The sequence below is a fragment of the Crotalus tigris genome, unplaced genomic scaffold (genome assembly GCF_016545835.1).
Source record: "Crotalus tigris isolate CLP2741 ecotype Arizona unplaced genomic scaffold, ASM1654583v1 scf7180000019894.434026, whole genome shotgun sequence".
In the NCBI taxonomy this organism is placed as follows: domain Eukaryota; kingdom Metazoa; phylum Chordata; class Lepidosauria; order Squamata; family Viperidae; genus Crotalus; species Crotalus tigris.
This window is the reverse complement of record NW_024097758.1, coordinates 266,574-272,573: the sequence shown is the minus strand read 5'-3', so window position 1 is coordinate 272,573 and position 6,000 is coordinate 266,574.

Below are 6,000 nucleotides of genomic sequence, written 5' to 3'. Positions count from 1 at the left end.
CTACTAATCAGATTGCAAGTCAACTGTTACTAAAAGTGTTTGGGGAGAAGCCCTGTACTGCCAAAGTACACAATCAAATATTAAATGGAAAAAACCAAATAATCATCCTTCAGCTTCAGTTCACAGTTAAATAGTGAAATCCAACTTAACTCTAAATTGTATCATGGGTTGAGGTTTAAATCTCTGCAGGAAACATAAACATATATAGTGTTACCAGTGGGCTATAAAAGATTCTGAATGCACTCTATATATTACTTTAGACAGTCTCCCAATAAATCATAATTTATAACAATATCCCTCAGCACCAGTGAAAAAGTTAATTGAAGTTTAGAATCAAAAGAATATAACAAACATGAATCTATTTCTAGAAAGTAAGTTACAGTTATGTTACTAGCTTATAAATGAGCTTTAAAATAAGCAGTCTAGCACTTCATTTTTATGGAGGTTGTAATCTCAGTACTTAATGTTCAGGTTTATCAAAGGTGTAATCAAGTTTTCTATATTGTGGCTTCCAACTCAGATTGGCACACTTGAGGCTAGATATTTCAAAAGCAGAACAATTTATTAAGATTTCAGGATCCTCTACAAAGCTCCTATTTTACTAAACTATAACTCCTGACTTAAATCTATTTCTTTCTGATATGCCTTTGGATTTTTAGTGGGTGAAGAGAATATCATACATACCAGACACTTAATATTTTTTATCAGTCCATTTAAGAGAAAAGTTTAAACTACCATAATTACATGTTTTTGAATAATGGTCAAGGAGAATCTCCCCATGTTCCAATGAATCTAGAGAAAGAAAAAATACTCTGACATTTTAATTCTTTTTTAGTTGTCTGATGAAGAATTAAACGTTTTTATTAAAAAAAACTGCAACACATGCCTCTGATATCTAGTTTAGAATTTCAGCTGAAACTTGTATACTGTTCGGTGTCAATTCTGGTATGTAAAAAATTAATTTATGCATATATTAATATTTATTTAAAATTTTGTACATTATTTTTTATTTCTCCAGAATAAAGTCTTGTTAACTGGCTTAACAAGCATTAATAATAATAATAATAATAATAATAATAATAATAATAATAATAATAATAAAGTTGAAAGGGACCTTGGAGGTCATCTAGTCCAACCCCCTGCTCAGGCGGAAACCCTACACCATTTCGGACAAATGGCTGTCCAGTCTCTTCTTAAAAACTTCCAGTGTTGGAGCATTTACTGCTTCTGGAGGCAGGTTGTTCCACTGATTAATTGTTCTCACTGTCAGGAAGTTTCTCTGTAGTTCTAGGTTGCTTCTCTCCTTGATTAGTTTCCACCCATTGCTTCTTGTCCTGCCTTCAGGTGCTTTGGAAAATAGCTTGATTCCCTCTTCTTTATGGCAGCCCCTGAGTTATTGGAATACTGCTATCATGCCCCCCTTGTCCTTCTCTTCGTTAAACTAGACATACCCAATTCTAGCAACCGTTCCTTATATGTTTTAGCCTCCAGTCCCCTAATCATCTTTGTTGTTCTTCTCTGTACTCTTTCTAGAGCAGTGGTTCTCAACCTTTCTAATGCCGCGACCCCATAATACAGTTTTCCATGTTGTGATGACCCCCAACCACTTATACATCACCGGGTGCCAGGGGCATGGCCAAAGAAAAGGGGGGAAAATGGCGGACAGCCTTGTTTGGCGACCCCCATGAAATGGTCGTTCGACCCCAAATGGGGTCCCGACCCACAGGTTGAGAACCACTGTTCTAGAGTCTCAACATCTTTTTTACATTGTGGTGACCAAAACTGGATGCAGTATTCCAAGTGTGGCCTTACCAAGGCATTGTAGAGTGGCATTAATTAAACTGAACTGTAGAGTGTAGAGTGGCATATGTTAAATTGAATTCAAATAAAAGTCCAGCCTGTCACCTCCCTGCTCTTTTTCTTTCCTTTTCCAATGCCTCCCTGCCAACCTATATTAAAACCAGTTTTTCCTTAATGGTGGATCTTTGATGTGACTAAGTACAACATTAAAGTTTATTAAATCAAATATAGAACATTAAGGCCACATATTGCTACATATCCTTGCTGAAGATAAGCTCCATTGGACTCATGCATAGTATTGTAAAAAAAAGGATAAGTAAATGCAGAAAAGTTGGGATGGGTTAAAGAAGTAAAAGAAAGATCTCATTCATTTTATAAATGCCACTGGTAGAGATGAATAAAGAATGATTCACTGCAGACACCACAGACCTGTTGACTTCTCCAAGATATGTCAGATTCTCCATCTGTGCAAATAATTTTCATAGCACTAAAGTGAGGTAGTGTAACTTCATAAGACATGCTTTCCTGTAATTCTATGTTTTTCCTCTTTATAATCCTACTAATTTAACATCAGTATTCACTCAGATGCTGTTTGAACTATTTCAGTGTTGTGATTTTGCTTATTTTCTTTAAACTATTCATTATGACAGTGATTAGGTATTATTTCTGAATTACTGCATTAATGGTTAAAGGTATAGAACTACAGAGTTAGAACCAACTGTAGAAGAATATCCTTAATTTTCTGGCCATATTTAAGTGGAAGGAATTGTTGGTTCATACAACACACTTAGTCCACATTTAATTGTTGGGCTTAGTATATTTTGTTAAATCAGCCAAGTGATTTTTCTCTCTTAAAATTTTACCAAACTAAGTAGAACAGCATATCAGCATATACAGTTCCTTGTCCATGATATTATAAGTTTTGTTTGGACAATTTCCCTTAGATTTAATCCTTTATGGGCTCCATTTCTAAGATATGAAATGCCACATTCTAAATATAACATGAATGCCACATTCTGAATATCCAAATGGCAAGCAGTAACCTATTGATGTAGGGAACTGGCCAGTAATTTTCAAAGTCATCTCATTTTAATTAAAACTTATTGGTTCCATATTCTGATTCAAAAAGGTGCATAAGAGGCATTATTTAGTACCTCAGGAGATAGAGATCAGCTGAGTTTAAAATGTGCACCGTTTTCAACTGTGAAAAGAAGGGACAATTCCTCTCACCCACCAATGGCATGCCAGAATGGAATTTGCTTCTTGATTCATTTGTCATCCAGTCAGCCTGTATCTGAGTCACTATCCTGAGTCTGCTTACCTTAACTTTTCAACTTTTTGCATTATATTAACGTGTTGAAGTATTAAAAGATATTTTTAAGAATTTAATCTCTGGATTTCTTTTTTTATTTCTTTACTGCTTTAGTAAATTATAATCATTTTTGAATTGATAGCTCCCCCAATTGAGCCCAAAATTTCTGTTGCTAAGCAAGACAGTTGTAAAGTGAATTTTGCCCCAGTTTGTCAGAAGGTTGCAAAAGGGCATTATATGACTCTGGGAAACTGCAACTGTCATAAATATGAGTCAGTTGCCAAGCATCTGAATCTTGATCATGTGAGCATGAGATATTGCAACAGTCGTAAGTGTGAAAAATGGTCATATCACTTTTTTCAGTGCTGTTGTAACTTCAAATGGCCTACCTACTCTTGTAAGTAGAGGACTACCTGTAAAATTCAGGAGAAATAGAAAGAAATGAGACTTTCTAATTCTAGTGAGGGGAAATGAATATGCTTCTGCAATAATTTAACTGAGACCTATTTGTTTTTTTATTTTTTTATTTATTTGCTTATTTATTTATTATATTCACAGATGTAGAAATTACATAGAAGTAATCTCTTTCTGCTATTTCAGAACCTACAAAAATCATGGAAGCAAATTTGGATGTGCACATATCAAATTAAAATTATTAGTAATTAGAATCATGTAAAGTAAGAAACAGCTGTTTCAGATATAAAATTGTATGGTTCACTCATTTTAGATTTGTTTCAGGCTTGTTTACAGTGTATTTCACATTTGGAACCCCCAAACACTTCAGAAAGAAGGCCATTTTGCACTTGGAGCAGATGTTTTCTAGTCAGAATGAGTCATTTGTTACTTAAAATAGTATTTTAAATTGTTTTTCTGTGTCTCCAGAAGCAAATAAACTTATTCTGCTTCCAGTATATTTTCTTATTTAATCAAACGGGGATTTCCCTGCCTTATTTCTCTTTTATTTCCACTAACTAAAATTATAGTAAGTATGAGATAAAATTCTAGATGGTATACACAGTGGCATTGCCAGAGTTAAGGAGGCTCCAGGTAATATGTTCTTTGAATTTCTCCTAGGTTTTCTATGTCACAGTGCTTACTCTCCAAAACAAGTCTCTCGATCCAAGTCATTGGCCATACTGCAGATCCTGTCAGCCACAGAATCTTAACTGGTGGGAACTAGAAGATGGGGTTTTTCTGGTCTAGCCCCAGAAATATTCTGGAATATTCTCACTTCAGAGATTATAATGGCCCCAACCCTGTTGACCTTTCACAAGGCTTTAAAAACCTTGCTGTGTACCTGGGCTTGAAGCTTCGAATGTATTAATGGCCCCATTACTTTGGTTTACTGTTAGTTGATTAACCATCACACTTGCTGTGGATGTTTTTTACTGTTTTAATATTTTTAATTGTTTTATAATTTTAGAATTATAAGCCACCCAGACTCACTTGGTTGAGTTCAGTGGCTATAAAAATTCAATAAAATAAATAAAATATTATTTATGTCTACACTTCCAGTCAGTAGCAAAGATAAAGAATATATTTCTCACCTTATCTTTTTATTTCACACAGTGAAACTAGGCAGTGCAAAAAAGCTATTTTCTAAAAGGAAAGAATATACAGCTTTTTGCTGATGCCTTGTAAGAAAGAAGTACACAGCTATTAAAATCAAGTTTTAGTGGGAGAGAGAAACAGAAGAATTTGAATGAGCTGAAACTTGATTTAGGGTAGTACTTCCCAAGTGGTCCCTGCATGCATCCTTTTCCCCATCATTCAAGATCATTCATCAGTCCTCCTACAAGGATTGGCTACAAGGTATATGATGCAATGAAAGTCTTTTATTTGTAAACTTCCTTAAGCGAACATATTTTAAGAAGAAAGCCTTTGCTCCATGTGTCAATTTTTACTTCATTGCAAGAAGAGGAATTTCTAGAAATTTGCAAGCAATGAAATCTATATAAAATTGAGTTTTTCACTAGAACTTTTCCCTAATAAATGTGCATACAGAATGTGCTTGGAATTGTTACTGTATATTTGAAATATATAGTTCACAGTTGTACAACACTTAATCATCTAGATTAATCTAAACTGCTAGTTTCCTGTGGACTACTTTGGTGTCTAAGTCTCTATTATAGAATCTCAACATTTCTTCAGAATCATAGATTCAGATAACAGTAGAGCTGACTTTGCCATTCCTTATTCTGGTGCTTCAAAACTAAGCATACTTCTCAGGAAGTTAGGCACATTCAATTTTGTAGGAGTTATGCTTGAATGAGTATGTTTAAGATAAAAATATTGATATGCCTAACCAGAACTAGCTTCATAACAATTTTCTCAAATAAAGCATAGCGAAGGAAGGTGTTTGCACTTTAACTGCTTGAGTTCACTCTAAAATGCTCTTTATTTTTATCAATGTATATTTGTGGGAAAGAAGGAAGGCAGGAAGGAAGGAAGGAAGGAAGGAAGGAAGGAAGGAAGGAAGGAAGGAAGGAAGGAAGGAAGGAAGGAAGGAGTGAGAAGTTTCATGGTCTTCTACAAACTTGTATATGAGAGAGTTGTGTAGCCTGTCCATTGTTCTTAAATAATCCATACTCCAATTTCTTTGGCAACTTATCATCTTTTTAATAGATTTTGAAAGTGATCTTAATATTTTCTAACCTGTTTCATGGTGGTTATACAAAATCGTGCCTACCTTTTGTGCTTAGATAAATGGTATATGACGACATATATTTCAATTTAAAGAGTTTTGTTGAAGAGTTTTAATTCAAAATGGAAACAAAACATGATGCTTTGTTTTGATCTAGGGTGGGAGAACTTGGCTTCTTTGGATATTGGATTTTGTTAGAATAAAATACTTAGGTAATTTTAAATTTTCTTCCAGCAAAGCAAAA